General features: G+C 35.6%; 1 long non-coding RNA gene across 4 annotated transcripts in view; it reads right to left on the bottom strand.

The window, feature by feature from the left end:
* The window catches only part of LOC141377048 (uncharacterized), a 99838-nt gene that overhangs the window by 64223 nt on the left and 14381 nt on the right, over positions 1–21234 (bottom strand). For all 4 annotated transcript variants that reach the window (XR_012388873.1, XR_012388872.1, XR_012388874.1 and 1 more), the window contains exon 3: positions 7650–7782. This is a non-coding gene — a long non-coding RNA (uncharacterized lncRNA). The remainder of the gene's footprint in view (positions 1–7649; positions 7783–21234) is intronic.

Below are 21234 nucleotides of genomic sequence, written 5' to 3'. Positions count from 1 at the left end.
GTTGATCATTTTACTTTAGATTGCTATTGGTCGATCTCTTGTTTGCTTTAAGCTGCTTCACCCTCGCACCAAAAACAGCTTATCAGAGAAACTGGGCCATTGATATTTTAAACAGTTTTTAAAAACATAAGATTAATTTGAAAAAATGAAAAAAAAAAAAAATGAAATGAAACGAAATTATGAAAAATAAAGTTGCAGGAACTATTTGTTCAAGGAAAAATTATTTAATTAAAAAAATTTTGTGAGGTTTTGAGGCATATATTTTATTCTTCTATTAAAAATAACAAGGGTGCAGTGGGTAGCACAATCACTTCACAGCAAGAAGGTTGCTGGTTCGAGTCTCGGCTGGGTTAGTTGGCATTTCTGTGTAGAGTTTGCATGTATTCCCCACGTTCGTGTGGGTTTCCTCCAGGTGCTTCAGTTACACCCAAAGTCCAAAATATGCACTTTGGATGAATTGGGTAGGCTAAATTGTCCGTAGTGTATGAGTGTAAATGTATGTGTATGGATGTTTCCCAGTGATGTTTTGCAGCTGGAAGGGCATCCGCTGCGTAAAACATATGCTGGATAAGTTGGCGATTTATTCCGCTGTGGTGAGCCCAGATTAATAAAGGAACTAAGCCGAAAAGAAAATGAATGAATGAATGAATGAATGAATGAATGAATGAATGAAATAACATTAAAATAGCATTTAAAAGTGCCATTCAAGTTGCAGTCAGAGCTACATTTTTAGATTGTGATTTTTAGTAGATTTTTCAGTAAACAAATCATCATAAGAATCCTAATAATACTATTGATGAGACAATGACGATTAGCCTATTTATTTCTTTTGCATAATAAACTTGAGTAAATCTCTTTGTGTGCACTGCTTTATCAGTTCTGTATGTTCACATAACTGCATGTTCACATATGTTACATAGAGCACTCTGTGTGGTAGTGTGGAACACTGCAGCATCACACGTGGTAATGTTCATTGACTTGCCCATTCCCAGTGGCCACATCTATAGATGTTTTTAGTGTTGATTAAAGATATTAAATTTAAAAGAATAAAATGAGCACTGATACTTTATCCATAATAAATTCTGTAATATTCCATTAAACAAAATAACGTTTGGCATTTTTAGATTTTAAAGTTACTTAAAGAGATGGTTTACCCCAAAATGTAATTGTCCTCACCATTTCCTCTCACTCAAGTGGTTCTAAACTTTATATATTGCTTTTTTTTTCTTTGAACATAAATAAAAATCATTCTTGAAGAAATGTTGAAAAAAGCACATCTGACACCTATTGTAGGAATAAAAAATACTAGGAAGTCAATTGCTGTTTTACCCTAACATTCTTCAGTATACCTTTCTTTCTGTTCAACAAAAAGAAAAAAAAAACATATATTTTTTTTTTTATTGCAACAAATGCATGATGAATAAATGATTTAAAATATATATGTTTGGAGTGAACGCGCTTTATTGCATCTGAATTGCTTGGAATTTGTGATCCAGTAACACCCAAACACCTTTTAAAAAGGTTATCTGAAATTCTCCACAGCGTTGGAACCCTGAGGTGATTCATCTTAATTTATACCAAAGCATCTGTCACGAGTGAGTTTTTTTTCTTTCTTAAGCCGAAACCATGTTTGTTGGTCTGCTGCATAGATAGCGCTGCCTCTGTTCCCTAGATCCTAAATCACCGGCTCTTCGCTTTGTCTCCAGCACTCAACACCTCCGTATAAAGTGAGAGCGATATTCTGCTGGCAGCCAGAAGCCAGAGAGCTGATGGCTTCTTTATTTGCTCAAAGCAGTTCATCAGTCCCTGGGCTAAACTCCTGTCTGCACATGGATGTCACATTCAGGTAAAGTCAACTCTGAGACCTTTATGAGTCCACATGTGGAAGGCCCGAGCCAAGGACAAACTCAAACCTGTGCTTCTATTGTTTTTCAAACTGAGCTCATCGCAGAAATATTTTATTGTGTCTAACATAACTCCTCTGAGAAATAATATTATGTACATTTATATGGACAACAATATACCAATGTTGCTATAATTAAGACACTACTTTAAGAAACTAAACAGGCACTTTTTATAACCTTAAAGGGGTTGTGTCGACCCAAAATTAAAAAAAAATATATGCTTTTATTTACACACCCCTATGTCTTTCCATATCCCTGAGACCTTTGTTGAATTTTGGAACATTAAAAAGAGCTAAAATCCTAGTGCTCTCTCATGCTTTATAGACAGAAACAGTCTAGAGACATTCCATAAAACATTCCATGTGACTTCAGTGGTTCAACTGTAATCATAAAAAGCTTCAAGAACACTTTTGTCAGCACTTTTTAGTCAGCAGTGCAACACCCAGGCATAGTATAATAAACAACGCACACCTCAATCTGACGAGGAAAAAAAGGGAAACAAAGTCATTTTAGTAGATTTTTTTGGTGCACAAAAGTGTTCTTGGAGCTTTGTATGATTACAATTGAATCGCTGAACTCACATGGAATGTTTTAACATTGTTGTTTGACATGTTAAGGTCTTTTTTTCTGGACACTGAAGGTCTCGAATTTCATTTAAATTGTCTGAATTTGTGTGTTAAAAATGAATAAAGGTATCGAAAAGACATGAGAGTAATTAATAACAAAATATGTATTTGTGTGTGAACTAACCTATTAAAATGGCTAAAATTATACTCAAAGTATTAGTGCTTCAAATCAAACTAGAATGTGTGTTGTTATTGCCATTTTAGTTGCATTATCAAAGTTGAGTTTAAACGTGTATCTTAATCATATTATTGCCATTGTGTAGAACTTTTACAGATACACCATCACAATCACCCAGCAGAGATGCTAGAGGGCACTTTACACATCACATCTGCAACTAAACCAAACTACATATCCCATCAAGCACTGCACTCACACACCAGTTCCAGTTCTATTCTTAACTGATTTCCTGAATTTTATACTGTATGCATTAACCACACACACATCTGTAGCTGAGTCTAGTTTTCAGAGTGAGCAGTATGTAAGCTTTTTCCCTGTCTTGCCTTAACATGTTTTTGACCCTTTGTTTGTTTACTGTTTTACCGCCTTCCTCAACCTCTTCACCTTCAACCATGACTACTTTTTTTGTATTGCCCTCATGCTACCATTTACACCTTTTTTGAGATTTGCATGTCTGATTAATCTTTAATAAACTGCATCTGGACCTGACCACCCAATGCTCCCAAAATGGGTATATGTCTGTATAAATATTGCATTAGCAATTTAATTGCAAAGTATCACCCTCTGAAGGACCGCCTGGCACATCTCTAAATCATCTTGATTGTTTTTTTTTAATTCAAATATGCAATATATGGGTGTTGAAACATATCCGTACAATCAAGCTAGAAACGCTTTAGGACAACAAAGAAGTCCGCTCAGTTTCAAGTGTTTGTCTGGTTTGTTGTAAGCAACAGTAAAGGCATGCTCACACTAGGTACAGTTGCCTTTAATATTGCCAAAGTGTGTTTGTCAGCGCTTTGGCACACCTATTCCAACTCGGCCAGGGCCAACCAACTGAACCGCGTGTAGGCCAGATTTGGAGCATTCACACTTGCCAAACAAACCAGGAAAGACGCCTGGGCACGGTTCAGATAGCATAGTGAGAGTCAGGGGCGGACTGGCCATCTGACAATTCTGGCAAATGCCAGAAGGGCCGGACCATTTTTTTTAAAGGTGGGCCGGTATGCTATTTTTTAAATAATGTTTTTTAAAATATGTATTGTTTTTACATGTTTTTCTCTTGCAAGATGTGAATATTGTGATGATGATGATGATGAAAGTAATAATAATAATAATAATAATAATAAATGTTAAGCGTTCGCCCAATCGGCAATGGTTGACTGGTTTCGAGATGGGCAGACCCACTCAGATGTTACATGGACGTAATCAAAATCTGGCAAGAATGTCAAACAAACAGTAAGTGCAACAAAAGCTAATTGTCAGATGGACCGTTAAAAAAAGAAAAGGCGGTGCCGAAAAGCCCAGAGAAATAAAAAAATGCTCTAAAATCAGACGCTGCCAAATGCATAACATTAACTGAAATAGACTCGAAAGGACACTGTCGACAGCAAGACGGTCGATAGTTCGTACCTCGGCTGGTCAGTTGGTGTTTCTGTGTGGAGTTTGCATGTTCGCATGGGTTTCCTCCCGGTTTCCCTCACAAGTCCAAACACGTGCTATAGGTGAATTGGGTAGGCCTAATTGGCCGTAGTCCATGTATGTGAATGTGTGTGTATAGAGGTTTCCCAATGATGGGTTGCAGCTTGGAGGAAATCAGCTGGGTAAAATATGGTACTGCTTACATTATTTCACCATCTGTACAACAATATAAGTAGTGAATGTGCGTGTCCGTGGATGAGGCTGTGTTGTTGTGGTAATGTGGGCTGGTGTGGCTACAGTGCCAGGGCTGATTTTTAGTCCCAGTCCGCCCCTGGTGAGAGTGCACCCTATAACATGGCTGTTAACATTCAGAAAATCTAGTGATGCTTGCTTATATTTATTATACATAAATACATGTAATTGTAGATTTTTTAAAATTAAAATCACATATAAATGATTGCATTATAAATAAGCAATTGCATATATTAAAATTCACAAATAGTGAACTCTGTTTGAAGCTTTTAGAAAATTTTAATTGAAACCCAAAACTGCATATGGTACCATAAGAAAGATTAACTTTATACTGATACATACAATTATGGAGGAAACTTTGTATGAGGGCATTAAGATCTAATCGATTTTTCTCTAACATGTAAAACAGGAACATGAAGAGAATATTCTAACAATTTAATCACAATAATGTTTTATTTTAGAATAAGATACATAGATTAGAGTAGTTCTTAAGTGATCTAATCTATGTATCTTATTCTAAAATAGATAAAAGATAAATGAGATCACTAATGTCCATGTAAATGTACCCGGTGTCTTTTTTTGGTTTGTTTCTGAATCACACCTGGTAGCAGGTGAGGTGTCATTTACAGGAAAAGTGGAACGTGATGAATTCCACCACTGAATCCCAAAATCTCAGACTGAGATTGAGACACATAAGAGCGGAGTCAAAGCTCAGGGGTGAGTGGAGACATGTCCAGATCTGGAGACAGTGTGTCCGGGCAGGGCGGGAAGCTGCTCTGTTTTATCTACTGTCAGGCCTGGCTCTTGCTCTTGGAATGTTTGGGAACGTCCTAACCTCAAGGGGATATTTCATTTGCAATTATTTTAGTGGGATAAAACTTGCAGTTTATAACCATGACAATTAATAATAAATATGGATGACTGCATTAATACACTTCCTATAGCAATAGAAATAGGTTGGTGTAAATATAGATCATAGATAAATCATATAAATATGTATACATTTTAAATTATAAATGTAAAATAAATCATAAACAACACACACAAACAAACACACAAACACACACACACGCACGCACGCACGCACGCACGCACGCACGCACGCAGGCGCGCGCGCGCACACACACACATACATACATACATACATACATACATACATACATACATACATACATACAAAAAGTTGTGTATGCGCACCAATGCTTTATGTGTTTGATTAAAAGGGTAAAAACTATAATATAGTTAGATATGTGATATTACTGATAGACTTATTAAGCTGATATTCCAATTTACTGTGTATTTGTTGTACTTTAAAACAATTTAAAAACCTAATTATCCTGTGATGGCAAAGCTACATTTATAGCCTCCAGTACTCCAGTCCTCGGTGTCTTATAGTAAAAAAAAAAAAAAAGTAAAAATTAAACTGTAGTACACTATTATCCCTAAGTTTAGGCTTTAAAACAATAATTTATAAAAATGTTAAAAATTACAGTAAAAATAATGTTGTAAAATATAAAAATTTCACTGCTTAATAATGTTTTTTAAGGTTTTCTAGACAATTAGAAAGTTTTTTTTTTTTATCCTTAGAACCAAATGCATTTACTCTCACTTTCTATCAATTGAATGTGCCAATTTTTTCCAATATATATGTAAGACAAAAAATATGTATTACATACATGTATAGAATATATTATTATTAATAATAATAATAATAATAATAATAATAATAATAATAATAATAATAATAATAATAATAACAATAATAATAATAACAATAATAATAATAATAATAATGATAATAATAATAATAATTCAATAAGTGTTCTATTTCTGCTGACATTAATATATACTGAAGAACCAAGTAAAAAATGAATATTTATTTAAATATATCCTGTTCATAAATTATATTTGAACAGGACACGTCTTGTAGTTATGGCCTATAACATACAGTTGAAGTCTGAATTATTAGCCCTCCTGTATATTCTTTCCTTCAATTTTTGTTTAACAGAGAGTAGATTTCTAAGCGCATTTCTAAACATAATAGTTTTAATAGCTCTTTTCTAATAACTTCTCATTTCTAATATCTTTGCCATGATGACGGTAAATCATATTTTTTTCAAGACACAAGTATTCAGTGACATTTAAAAGCTTAACTAGGTTAATTAGGTTAAGTAAGGGTAATTAGGCAAGTCACTGTGTAATGATGGTTTGTTCTGTAGATGATCGAAAGAAATATTCCTTAAGGGGGCTAATATCATTGACCTTAAAATGTTTTTTCAAAAAACAAAAACTGCTTTTATTCTAGACAAAATAAAACAAATAAGACTTTCTCCAGAAGAAAAAAAAAGGAAATACTTTGAAAAAAAATGTCTTATTCCGTTAAGCATCATTTGGGAAATATATGAAAAGAAAAATCACAAGAGGGCGATTAATTTTGACTTCATTTTAGGGTCGCACGATATTGGAAAAATTTGACATTCCCATATTTTTTATATTGCAATATGATTACAATTTGACCAATGACCTAATAGCTCTATTTGGAAAGTTATTATTTTAGATTGATTGGGATGAATTTGTATGGGAGTAATATATAAATATATTTTATGTAATTTATTATATACATTAAAAAAAAACTACAGTAATGAATAAACATAAAGGAGCCAATATTAAAGTGACATAAACAGTGCATTATGGTTTTCTGGGGAGAGTCTAACAGTATTTGGGGAAAGAAAACAAATAATCAAATGTAAAAGGGCATTGCATAGTGTTCATCATAAATAATTCATAACAGTGCATTATTATTAAACTTCTTTATGCTCTTTTTTAATGCTCTTTAAATGTTTCAAACTCTTAAAATGCTCACAAATGCATTAAAAACACATGAACATTTTAAACTTTCACTCTGCAGTGGTTAAATTATGTGTGGTTAAATTGTGTCTCCACAAATGTGTTTTGACCGGATATCTTGTGATGTGACTATTGCAGACGCACACATTGAGATATCGATGCCCAAACGATATATTGTGCAGCTTTTGTTCAACTGTATCTGTGTATATGTGCATGTTATTTTTTCACAGTAGTACTAAACTGAAAATATATTTCGGCTCAATCTCCCCAAAACAGATTCTGGTGCATTCCATGACACTTCCACTATCACCGTTAAATCATCCGGTGACCCTTCCTCGGTCTCCATAAATCAGACGGCTAATGAGATCTGACCCGCTGATGACTGGCACAGCAGCAACTGAAAAATGCTGTCTTTTGTCTCACCTCACGGCTGTAAATCTAGAGCTGCCGATGTCTGTGATGAGAGGCTGACAGGCTCCACACAGACTCCAGAGAGAGATGAAAGACTCCTGCTGTCAGGCTGATACTCCAGCATTCATCATGACAGAGGAGCGTTCTGGAAACACAGAGGAAGAGGAATGAGCGGAGCCTGCTGGGATACACAGAGCAGACTCAAAGATGACCACAACATCAGGAACTGAGACAAACACCATCAGGACTGAATCATGTTCCTGTTTAATGTAGTTTTGTTTTCATTATTTATTTAGTGTCAAGCTAAAAAGGGCAAAATATCAATAAAAAATAATAAGTGATGCTGAAAAAAGTCAATCAATTAACAGTCTATGGACGTACACTCACCGGCCACTTTATTGGGTACCAACTGCTTGTTGACGCAATCAGCCAATCACATGGCAGCAACTTAATGCATTTAGGCATGTAGACATGGTCAAGATAGCCTGCAGTTGAAACCGAGCATCAGAATGGGGAAGAAATGTTATTTAAGTGAACTTGAACATGGTTGTTGGGGCCAGACGAGCAGGTCTGAGTATTGCTGCTGATCTACTGGGATTTTTACGCATAACCATTTCTAGGGTTTACAGAGAATGGCCCCAAAAGGAGAAAATATTTAGTGAGCGACAGCTTTGTGGACGCAAATGCCTTGTTGATGCTAGAGGTCAGAGGAGAATGGCCAGACTGGTTTGAGCTTATAGAAAGGCAACAGTAACACCAATAACCACTTGTTACAACAAAGGTATGCAGAAGAGCATCTCTGAATGCATAACATGTCCAACCTTGAGGTGGATGGGCTACAGCAGCAGAAGACCACACCTGGTGCCACTCCTGTCAGCTAGGAACAGGAAACTGAGGCTACAATTCACACAGGCTCACCAAAATTGGACAATAGAAGATTGGAAAAACGTTGCCTGGTCTGATGAGTCTCGATTTCTGTTGCAACATTCAGATGGCAGGGTCAGAATTTGACGTCAACAACATGATAGCATGGATTCAGCCTTGTATCAACAGGTTAGGCTAGTGGTGGTGGTGTAATGGTGTGAGGGATATTTTGTTGGCACACTTTGGGTCCATTAGTACTAATTGAGCATTGTGTCAACCCCACAGCCTACCTGAGTATTGTTGCTGACCATGTCCATGCCTTTATGACCACAGTGTGCCCATCATCTGATGGCTATTTCCAGAAGGAAAACGCGCCATGTCATAAACCGCAAATCATCTCACGACTGGTTTCTTGAAAACGACAATGAGTTCACTGCACTCAAATGGCCTCCACAGTTACCAGAACTCAATCCAATAGAGCACCTTTGGGATGTTGTAGAATGGGAGATTCGCATCATGGATGTACAGCTGACAAATCTGCAACAACTGCATGATGCTTTGTCAATATGGACCAAAATCTCTGAGGAATATTTCCAGTACCTTGTTAAATCTATGCCACGAAGGATTAAGGCAGTTCTGAAGGCAAAAGGGGGTCCAACCCGGTACTAATAAGGTGTACCTAATAAAGTGGCCGGTGAGAGTATATACACAAATTTCAGATTCATAATAAAATGCATACATTAAAATATAATAATTAAACACATTTAAAAAATAATAATTGTAGTTAGTTACTAAATAAATTAGCCTAATTTCATTCAACAACACTTTTTTTCTTTTTTGAAGGAGAAGATTGCTGTATCAGCAGAAAGACTCCTGGCATCAGTGCTGTCTGTGTGCCTTTCACAACTCTTGTTTTCATGTTTACATTTTCATACCATATTTGCTTTGGCTGACGAGTATCTGAAAACATATTTTTAGCCCCTCCGAAGTAAAACTGGAAGACGCTGCACAGAATTGCACTAAACTGTAACTGTTGCGTGTGTGTGAGAGGATGAAAGGCTCGTACACACATTTTTGGCAGTGTATTCAGCGCTTTACAGGAAGCAGTGGATTTGTTTACATGTGCCTCTCTATCAACAGATCTGTTGAGCTCTCAGTCGGTGATGATGAACTAGACGACACGATTAAATCGCTGTCAACTACACGTTCAGTCCAGCCAGCAGTCAGCAGCGCACAAGAGAGCCATACACCGATGGAGGTCCAGATTCAAAAGCAGCAGTGTGACTCACTCACGCTAATATTACAGACATTTCATCACATAAACACACCAGTGTTTGTAGAAATAAACATTCGGTTCTTGTGTAGTAAAATATTGTTCAATCATTTATGATGTTATTTAGAAATCAGATATCACATATTAAGAGTCTCTGCATGAAAATGTTTCATTCTTTCTTGCAATGTTTAATCTCAATATTGTATTTGTATTTACATAACTTACAAGATATGCCTTTCAAAAATTCTAAAATGAATGTTATAAAGAATACAATAAAATCTTTTCATTTCATTTAGAAATGAGTAAATAGTTAATAGTGGCTGAATTAAAAATGTTTAAAGGGCACCGATTTGACCTCTTTCACAAGATGTAAGATAAAACTAGGTGTTTCCAGAATGTCTGTAAAGTTTCAACTCAAAATATCCATCGGACAAATTACTATAGTCTCCAGAATCTGTGCATTTTGGTGTCTGAGTACAGTGTAGCTGTTTTTGTAGTTTGTGCCTTTAAATGCAAATGAGCTGCTTCTCCCCGCCCACCTCTCCCACTTGCCTGTCTGCTTTTCATGCTTTACATCAGATAAACAGCAGTCAGTGATAGAGACAGACTCGGATGAAGCTGAAATAAGATCGCTAGTCAAAAATACCAAGTATTGATGTATTTGAGGTGGAGTTTATTCAAGCCTTTCTGAAATGATGAATCACACACAAATGCCATTTGCAGTACACACACACACACACACACGCACACACAGTGATTATATCGACTAGGAATTACATAGAGATTTAGAGAACTTGTTTAAGTTTAAAGGTTTAAAATTGTAAAATGAATTATTGAGATGCAGCTGGTCACAGAGAGTTGTAACGTGTTTTAATCCTAGTTTACATGTGTGTACATTTGATTAAGGAGACATGGTGCCGGTCAATCAATTTGGTGGGTGGGAAAAAACCACACCCCTACATCCTGTCGTGGTGGGCCTCAAAATCACTGGGATTTGAGTCAGGAAATTACTCTAATATGACAGTGGACACATTATACCTATGATGTCATATTGACTATGTATCCCAACGTTGTGGGGACGTTGGATTTTGTTTGGAAATGAAAATCGGGTTGACGTCAGAACTCGACGTCAGGCCGATGTCAATGTACAACATCCACCCTAAAATCAAACAAATATCATTGTCTAATCATGTTACACCTTGACGATTGTGCTACCCACTCGATTGTGACATGATTGTCACCGCTTCGCCCACTAAGCAAATAAATAAATAAAACTAAATAAATATATAAGTCCCAATATTTATTCTATTTCAAATAACTTTCCACAAAAAAGCCAGAATATGGGTGAAACATCATTACATTGTCATTAAGGGGAACATAAAATAAACATATGACTCATGCAGCTGAACATATTAAAATACATAAAATATATATTCTTTGAATCCTTTAATTAATAATAATATCAATTTGTTTGGAAAACAGTGGCAAAGTGTAAAGATTTAAAATGACAATTCATTATTTTGGGGCTGCACTGTGATCCTTAAATGACTCTTGTTGTCAATATTCATACAATTTAAACTGCTTATTATTTAAAAGATTAGTATAAATATATGTTTGGTGCTTGTTTTTGTTAGAAATAAAGCAAACAAAAGTCTCTGTAAAGTATCATCTATATTGTTTCAAAAAAACTTTCCATAAAATAAGTCAGAAAATGGGTGAAATATTATTACATTGTCATTAAGGGGAACATAAAATAAACAAACAACTCATGCAGCTCAACATATTAAAATACATCTAATAAAAATATATAATCCTTCAAATAGATAATAACAATATCAATTTGTTTGAAAGACAGTGGCAAAGTATAAAGATTTAAAGTGACAATTCATTATTTTGGGCCTGCACAGTGAACCTTAAATAATTCTTGTTGTAAATAATTATACTTTATCATTTCCAATGTTACACTGAATGACATTTTAGGGTGATTTAAGGACAGCTGAAATTTTCTCTAACATCAGTGAACTGCTTAAACACCCCAGACAGTGAGTGTTTAAGGAATGTCCCGGGCTTGTTTTCACAGCACAGTTTAATCAAGATAATAATTCCAGTGATGATTTTCATTCTGCCTCTGGGGGTTTGTTTCCGCTGGCTGATTATTGACTCTCTGTCTTTACTCTTTGTCCTGTCGTGTTGTCATCTGTCACCAGTAAATGGCCTCTCTCTCTCTCTCTCTCTCTCTCTCTCTCTCCCTCGCTCTCTCTCTCTCTCTCTCTCTCTCTCTCTCTCTCTCTCTCTCTCTCTCAAACAGAAATTAGAAAAACTGAGCTTGTTCTTCTTTATAAACTGCTGTTATAAAATAATGACCCAACATTTGAATGGGTTATTTGGATTTTCAAACATTTACATTTGTGCACATTTTTCACCGGATTTAGTTACACAATCTTATTTGCTGCAACCTATTTGGCGCATTTGCTATATTTTGACTAGACGACTGAATGGTATGAATTATGAAATATGTTTCTCATAACCCAGACTGAGTGACAAATGTTTGAACTCTGTTTAGATGCTGCAAGGTTTTGCAGATTTCACACACAAAGACCTCAGATACTGTATGTCTGCAATAGACATTTTAAAGGGGCCATGAGTAATTAAATAAATGTTATTTTTCAAAAGTCAAAACTTTTTACCAAGTTCAAAAAAACGTTATTAACATATATTCCATTTTCCATTAAACTCATGAAGCCCCATTCAACTGTTAATACTCCATTGTTAAAGTCTTTAAACTATTATGGGCTCAATAGCGAAATTGTATCAGTGCAGCACAAAATCCCATCTCACATGCAAACAGTGTGTTTACATAAAAGTATACCTTCAAAATAAAAAATAAATAAATAATCTGACGAAAAGTCAGAGACAGAGTGGAAAATGGTCTAAATCATGACTTTCTTGTGCAAAAACAAACTTACTAGCATTATGAGTGGACCTCTGGGAAGAAAAATATATTGCACCATTTGCTATTTCAGCTAGACAGGTAAACGCTCTATGAAATATGCATGACATAACACAGACAAATCAATAAGCTCTGCCCTTGAATGAATGAATGTGTGTATGTATGTATAAATAAATACTAACCGGCCACTTTATTAGGTACGCCTTACTAGTACACCTTTCTTTGTGGTATAGATTCAACAAGGTACTGCAATATTCCTCAGCAATTTTGATCCGTATTGACATGATAGCATCACACAGTTGCAGCAGATTTGCCGGCTGCACATCCATGATGCCAATGTCCTGTTCCACCACATCCCGATTGAGCGCGGGTGACTGTGGAGGCCATTTGAGTACAGTGAATTCATCGTCATGTTCAAGAAACCAGTCTGACATGATTTCTTCTTTATGATATGGCGCAGTTTCTTGCTGAAAGTAGCCATCATTTGATGGGCACACTGTGGTCATAAAGGGATGGACATGGTCAGCAACAATACTTGGGAAGGCTGTGGCATTGACATGATGCTCAATTGGTACTAATGGGCCCAAAGTGTGCCATGAAAATATCCCCCACACCATTACACCATCACCACCAGCCTAACCTGCTGATACAAGGCAGGATGGATCCATGTTTTCATGTTGTTGATGCCAAGTTCTGACCCTATCATTCAAATGTCGCAGCAGATATCGAACCTCATTAGATCAGGCAACATTTTTCCAATTTTCTATTGTCCAATTTTGGTGAGCCTGTGTGAATTGTAGCCTCAGTTTCCTGTTTTTAACTGACAGGAGTGGCACCCGGTGTGGTCTTCTGTTGCTGTAGCACATCGGCCTCAAGGTTTGACATGTTGTCCATTTAGAGATGCTCTTCTTCATACCTCTGTTAGTAAGAGTGGTTATTTGAGTTACTGTTGCCTTTCTATCAGCTCAAACCAGTCTGGCCATTCTCCTCTGACCTCTGGCATAAATAAGGCATTTGCACAGAAGAACAGAACAGAACAGAACTGCCGCTCACTGGAAATTTATCTTTTTTGGACTATTTTCTGATTTTGTGCGTGACCAGTATATCAGCAGTTTCTGAAATACTCAGACCAGCTTGTTTGGCACCAACAACCATGCCACGTTCAAAGTCACCTAAATTATCTTTCTTTCCTATTCTGATGCTCGGTTAGAACTGCAGCAGATCGTTTTGACCATGTCTACATGCCTAAATGCATGCAGTTGCTGCCATGTGATTGGCTGATTAAAAATGTGCGTTACCGAGCAGTTGGATAGGTGTATCTAATAAAGTAGCCGGCTGTGGGGGCTAATAATGATGACCTTTATTATTTTTTTTTTTTAACTCCTTTTATTCTGCCGGAAGCTCCTTTTTATTTAGACCTCAGAGACCAGCAGCTAATCAAGCATGAATTACTCTTTAATGGGAGCCTATGGGATAACAAAAAACGACAAGACGAAACAAAGAAAAAGACAAATGCAATGCACATTAAAAAATAAATGAATAAACTTTAGTCGTAACACTTTAGAAGTACTGTACTGAAACAGTTAATATCTTAATAATGGGTAGGTAATAAGCCAGTTATTATTAGTGTGACTTGAGACTTTACTCAAAACTTTGTTAGCCACTATATAGACAATATATGTTGTCAGACACTATTTGTTGTACAATTTAATTACATAAATATGTCCATATTTACTTAACCGGGCAAAATAGTGTGAATGCAATTTTATAAAATGTTAATGGGGATAGAAAATTCTGTGGAAGATTTACTGACAAAGTGCAAATAAAAACCCCACACAAATTCAAATAATTTCCAGATTGACTAAATTAAACAGCGGTGCAAATATAACCATACATGTCTTTTCATCACTAATTGTTCACGGCTTGTCTTTTATCAATCCTGACAGAAACATTAAAAGCCAAAAGTGTGTTTGCACTGGCACAAGCTGTGCAATAGCCCTATATATTAAAACAGAGCAGCTCAGACCGCAAACATTCTGACACAGAATGGCATCCATAATGATGGTCGGTAGAATTCAGCTATCTGCCCTGACCAGATTACAGTATACTAACATGAAGGAGGTGGGTAACGGCACACCTCAGGGTCTGGAGAGATATTAGAGGCTTTCAAGCAGCGTGTTGATTGACTGCTTCCAGTTCTGAGGGTGTAAATCCTTTGCACATTGCATAAGGGGAATGGGGGAACCAGAGGGCTGGAGGTCAAATGAGGAAGTGTCATATGATCTGAACTTAAACCAACAGGGGAGACATGAGAAGGGAAGACAGAGAGAATTTGTTGATCATTTGCATGCATTATTTCAGTACAAAATCTTGAGGTTACTAGGTGTTCTTCTTACTACTTTGCTGTTTATTCAAACTAAATTAAAACGACAATTCTTGAGGTTTTTGGGACAACTTAAAATGTTCATTCATTTTCTTGTCAGCTTAGTCCCTTTATTAATCAGGGGTCGCCACAGCGGAATGAACCGCCAACTTATCCGGCAAGTTATTACACAGCGGATGCCCTTCCAGCCAATACCCATCTCTGGGAAACATCCACACACACATTTACACACACACTCATACACTACCGACAATTTAGCCTACCCAATTCACCTGTACCGAATGTCTTTGGACTGTGGGGGAAAGCAGAGCACCCAGAAGAAACCCATGCGAACGCAGGGAGAACATGCAAACTCCACACAGAAACGCCAACTGAGCCGAGGCTCGAACCAGCGACCCAGCGACCTTCTTGCTGTGAGGCGACAGCACTACCTACTGCGCCACTGATTCACCCATTTCTATGTTCAGTCCCTTTAAATTTGTAAAAACTAATAAGACAGCTTAAGTTTAAGTTTTGTAAAGATGTTTTGAAACAATAAATACTGTGAAAAATGCTATAGAATACAAATAAACTTGAATTGAATCAACACAGATTCAGCTTTTCAACTTGTATGTACAAGTACATTAACATTTATCAACTATATTCAGAGCCAAAAGTGAGCATCATAGTTTTTTTTAGACAGTAATATAACATTGCAGATTATATTATGAATATATTATAATTTTTTTTTCTTAAAGGTACTTATTCTGATTCAAATATTTATTATCTAGTTTATGTTGTTCAATTTCTTAAATGTTTTTGGAACATTTTAACATTGATATTACTATTAACCTTGAAGAAATAAAGGCAGGTTTCTGAGGACATAACGTGCTTGCTGGGATAGAGTTCTGAAGTTAAAACATAACATAATTGAGTGTTTTTGCATTTACTCTGCTCAATCACTCTCACCATTTTCAGTGAGAGATATGACAAAGCCATGGAATTTCAGGGCTATGGAAAATGTGCTTGCTTTCAGCTCCCATGCAAGCACATTCCAGGAAACGCTGGGGTTAAGAATACAGTCAACTGTGGCCTTTGAACACTCATCAGCACTGTGTATCCGCTAAGTGTCTGTGACTTTAGCTTTAGATCTCAACAGCTCAATGGCAGCACCACACGCAGGTGTCCATCCAATAACCTTGTGCGAGCGGGAAATGTAGACTCATTGAGAATGTTGGCACAGCCTCATCAACACAGCCTTTGTTCTTCGAATTCACAAATTAGACTAGATTATTTTGCCAATGCTTTCTAAAGGTGGCCAGCATCATTTATAGAAATGGAGGCTATTTGATTTCAATTAAACTGACACTCAGTTTATCCTTGCATTGCAGTAGCAGAACAATTCTAGATATCTGAACCATTAAAGTAACTACTTGGATTTATGAGTTAGCAAATAAATGCTAAGAGGATGTTGCTTCTACTACTTTTGAGGCAAACCAGACTTTTTCTTTTTTCTCCAGTCAGCTAAGAGACCTATTAAGCAAAAACCATGTTTATATGGGGTTTAAACACAGATGTGTGGCAACATTGTGTGATTATAACCAGCCTCTAATGATACAAATGTATAAATTCTATTTTTTTAATCATCATACTTCATGAGAACAGTCTCCAGAAACACTTTAATTGATATTTGTAAAGGAAAAAACCCACCCATTAGTGACGATCTCTCTTTTATTAGCATAGACAGCCCTGAGTGAGAAGCAGTCGTCTTCCATTAGAGTTTTCAAGATAATGTCAGTGACTAATCTTTGCACACTAAAGTCTGAAATTTTTGTATGTTACTATGCGAAAAACTCATCACGTACACAAACCTTGCACATCGAGTCTTATGCGTATTAATTAGTCCTTTAAAAAAAAAAAAAAACCGCAAACCATTTTTGAGTCAATGCAAGCAAAGTAGAAAAAGAGGAATTGGCTACATATTGTGTTTATCCAATATTGCATAGAGAAGAAGGAAAGTTCTCTTCATTGTCAAAGAAGTTTATTTTAGGATATCCCTGGAATGTTGATACATTGCTTGTGATATTAACAGGTTTACATATGTAAAACAAATCCTAGCGCTGTACAATTAATAAAATTTAGTTTTGATTTTAATTTTGGCTTCTAACTATTATATAAAAAAATGAATCGAGATAAAATAATTATTGCATCATATACCGCCCCTTTTCTCTTGTACACATTTGTTGCTCTGCAAAGCTCAGTTTAATGTGAACATTATTAAAAGCATGTACTGTAATGTAATGTTTGCAGCACGAGATGCGCATCATTCATTGATGTACATTAAAATCATTAACGTTTTTAAAAGTGCGAAAGAGAACGCATGCTGTTCTGTGTGCGCTCTGCCTCAGAGGAGAGCACACACATCTAAAATCATCTTAATGTGAGCGTTTTAATAGTCAAATAAATGCAAATTTGTGTTAAAACATGGTGTTTAGTGATTGTTAATATTAACCCTCATTTATGTAATAAACAAACGAGTTGACAATCAAAAGACATGTGAAAGTGAAACTGAAACCATAAATCAGAACTGTACTGCCCAAATGAATTATTAGCGGCCCTTCCTCCCCCAACCCAACCCCCATATAATAATAAACCTGCTTTTATTCTAGCCAAAGTGAAACAAATAAAACTTTCTCCAGAAGAAAAAAATATTATAGGAAATACTACGAAAAATTCCTGAATCTGTTAAACATCATTTGGGGAAAATGTATGAAAACAAAAATTTTACATGAGGGTGAAGAATTTTCACTTCAACTGTATATTGTTTTGAATAATCGGAATTAAATATATGACGAAAATAATTGTGATTATGACTTTTCCCAGAATCGAGCAACCTGAACAAATCCTGAACAAAGACTGACAGAAGGCATACCATAGACATTATAATAGGTGGAGGCCATGTTAAACTGTCGGACCATGATGCATCTAGTTTTCTCTATAGACTACGTCAAAGGTATAGACACTCACACACACACACACACACACACACACACACACACACACACACACACACACACACACAACAAACAGCAGTAGGACAGAGGTACGGCAGTCACTGAATCCACCATTTAGTTTTTTGGCAACTGTTCGCCACATTCTGTCTTTATTTTTTACACTTTTTTTTGTCATAGTTATCTGTGGCTCAAATGACAGCGTTCTGTATTCTGCCTATTGCTTGTATAGTGGCTCTGAACTGTCAAAACTATTTTCAAAAGGCTTTTTCAGAAACAAACAGTATAGAAAAAAAAAAATAACCCAGTTTGATTTTTTTTTTTTATGACAGATGAAAGTTCTGCAGGCAGTGTGTTTGTGAATACGATTCACAAAGCGTGAGGTTGAATTTTTTTCTTAACATGCAAAAATTACAGATGGAAATTTCGGATTCAGTGTGCAATAACCTTAACACTGGCATTATAGATCTTAAAAACTTTCTTAAAAACTTTATCACATTTTCAGTTTTTCCTCAGAGATAACGCTAGTTCTGTTTTGAATATGCTAATGCACAGGCATTTGTAGCTCCGCCTCCTTTTAAAAAAGAGGGCTGGAACAACAATCTCATTTGAATTTAAAGCGACAGTCACAAAAAACGGCACAATGTAGATCAAAGCTTAAAAGAATCTGTTTCAAAAAGTTAGAAACTAATGTTTATATTTTGAGCTAAAACTTCACATACACACCTTAGGGACATCAGAGACTTATTTTAGATCTTGTAAAAAGGGTCATAATAGGTCCCCTTTAAAGTATGACTTTTATCCACAGCTAGCTAAAAAAAAAAAGAAAAAAAAAGAATTTTCCTCCTCCTGTGTAGACGTGGGCCCGTTCATACTGATTATTTTTCATCGTGCCTAATATTGCAAAGATTAATCATAGCTGAGAGAGGCACAAAGAGGATTAAAATTCCTGTTTCTCTTGCACTAGGCCTCACAGAGTCCTTGTTAAAAGGCTAAAGTGGCATAAAGGCATCATGACTTAAAGGGGGTCATACCATGAGAAATCAAATTTTCTGTGATGTTTAGCTTTAGGAGATTAAAAGTACTTTGAAGATATACTGTAACTGTAAATTCATCAATTCACAAAGACTTTTTTTTTTCCTGAAACCAAGCTGCAAAAGTGCTCACTCTGCAATATCATCGTCAGATGAGTGCTTTGATGAACTATATGTGCTTTCTGCCTTAAGGTGTCTAGAATGTGTCACAAGTTTAAGCTTAACATTTTACAAAATATCAAGTATTATACCATGATGTAAATGGCCATTTTTTAATAGAAGCATTGCATTTCTATCTTTAAATGCAAATGAGCATTCCAGAAGAAGGTGGAGTCTTTGTAACTTGTGTCTTGGTTACTCTGCTAAAACATTTATTTGGTTTTATCATGGCCTAGTGGTATTGCAGGTGTTTGTCACCATGAAACTTCATTGTCTCCATGGATTTTATTAAATTTATGATATACAGCATGGTTTTCTGAGCACGCCTAATCAATGCACATTCACAGAAAGCCAGCTGTCAGGCCGGCCTCATGTGATTCTTAAACTTGCATCTTATTTGCCAATAAACTGAACTTTACATAAAACACAAAGTTCACATACTCACAATCACTTAGAGTATGTTGGGGAATGTGAACAACTTAGAAAGAAATTGAATATGTATAGTTGAAATCAGAAATATTAAACCCCTTTGAATTTTTGTTCTTTTTTTAAATATTTCCCAAATAATACTTAACAGAGCAAGGAAATTTTCACAGTATGTCTGATAATATTTTTTCCTCTGTAGAAAGTCTTATTTGTTTTATTTTGGCTAAAATAAAAGCAGTTTTTTTTATTTTTTAAAAACCATTTTGAGGTCAAAATTGTTAGCCCCTTTAATAATTTTTTTTTCAATAGTCTATAGAACAAACCATCGTTATACAATAACTTGCCTAATTACCCTTACCTTTTTAACCTGCCTAGTTAACCCAATGAAGCCTTTAAATGTCACTTAAGCTGTATAGAAATGCCTTAAAAATATCTAGTAAAATATTATTTACTGTCATCATGTCAAAGATAAAACAAATTATTAGAAAAATTATTAGAAATGAGTTATTAAAACTAACAAGTTTTGAAATATGATGAAAAAAAATCTGCTCTCTATAAAACAGAAGTTGGGGAAAATAAATAGGGGGGCTAATAATTCTGACTTCATTTGTTTATTTAGAAATAAACATGTCCTCTTTAACCTTGTAAAACCTGTATATATTCAGTATATACAGTCTACATTATATTATTTTATAAATCTTTATTACATTTTTTGTTAAACTGTAAAATCTAAAAAGTAAATCATGACGCTATAAAGCTCCTATGATGACATTTACACTACATGATGAAAACTACAAACAAGCACATTTCTTTAAAAACTCTGTAGCTGTAAAAATATGTAGAAACAAAACACAACATTACAGAATGGACCTCAGCCTTCTTATGAGCTGTATACTGGGTAATACTGGAGGTAATGAGTTTGCTCAGAGATTAGGGTGGTTATCACAGTCTCAGCAGTTTGTCTGCTCCAGCGCTGCTCTAAATCTCCTTGTAATCGTACAGCGATATCAGCCATGCAGATTTTAAAGACCAGCAGGACTTGAGAAGTTTTACCTTAGATAACCTGTAAGGTGTTGTTCTGCAGTTATGCATAGTTGCAAGATTAGAGTAGAATGCCTAATGCATTATGGAGTTTAGTGTGACATTTTAAATTGCATGCAAACCATCATTTGTTTGTGAATGTTCCTATGCAGATTGTGTGCTAAAATGTGCATTTTGGGGTGAGGTGGTTGCAAATAAATGCAGATTTTAGCACACAATCTGTATATGAACATTTCAAATTTAAACCTTAAACTACAGTGCTTCATACACATAGACTTTACTTGGGCATGCCACTCAGCTATATTAACAGCCGAGCAAGTATATTTGGTGACACTTTTCTTTTAAACTATCCTCCTTTTACTTTTTTGGTGTATCCCATCCATTAACCACACATCCACAGTCGATTAACCAGTGGAAAACCAGTAGTAAATCTCTCGTTTATATGTAGATATGCCTTTCTGGGAATTAAAAATGCTA

The sequence above is a fragment of the Danio rerio genome, chromosome 13, assembly GCF_049306965.1.
Source record: "Danio rerio strain Tuebingen ecotype United States chromosome 13, GRCz12tu, whole genome shotgun sequence".
Taxonomy (NCBI): domain Eukaryota; kingdom Metazoa; phylum Chordata; class Actinopteri; order Cypriniformes; family Danionidae; genus Danio; species Danio rerio.
The sequence above is the reverse complement of the archived record's forward strand: the minus strand, read 5'-3'. Positions and strand labels throughout refer to the sequence as shown.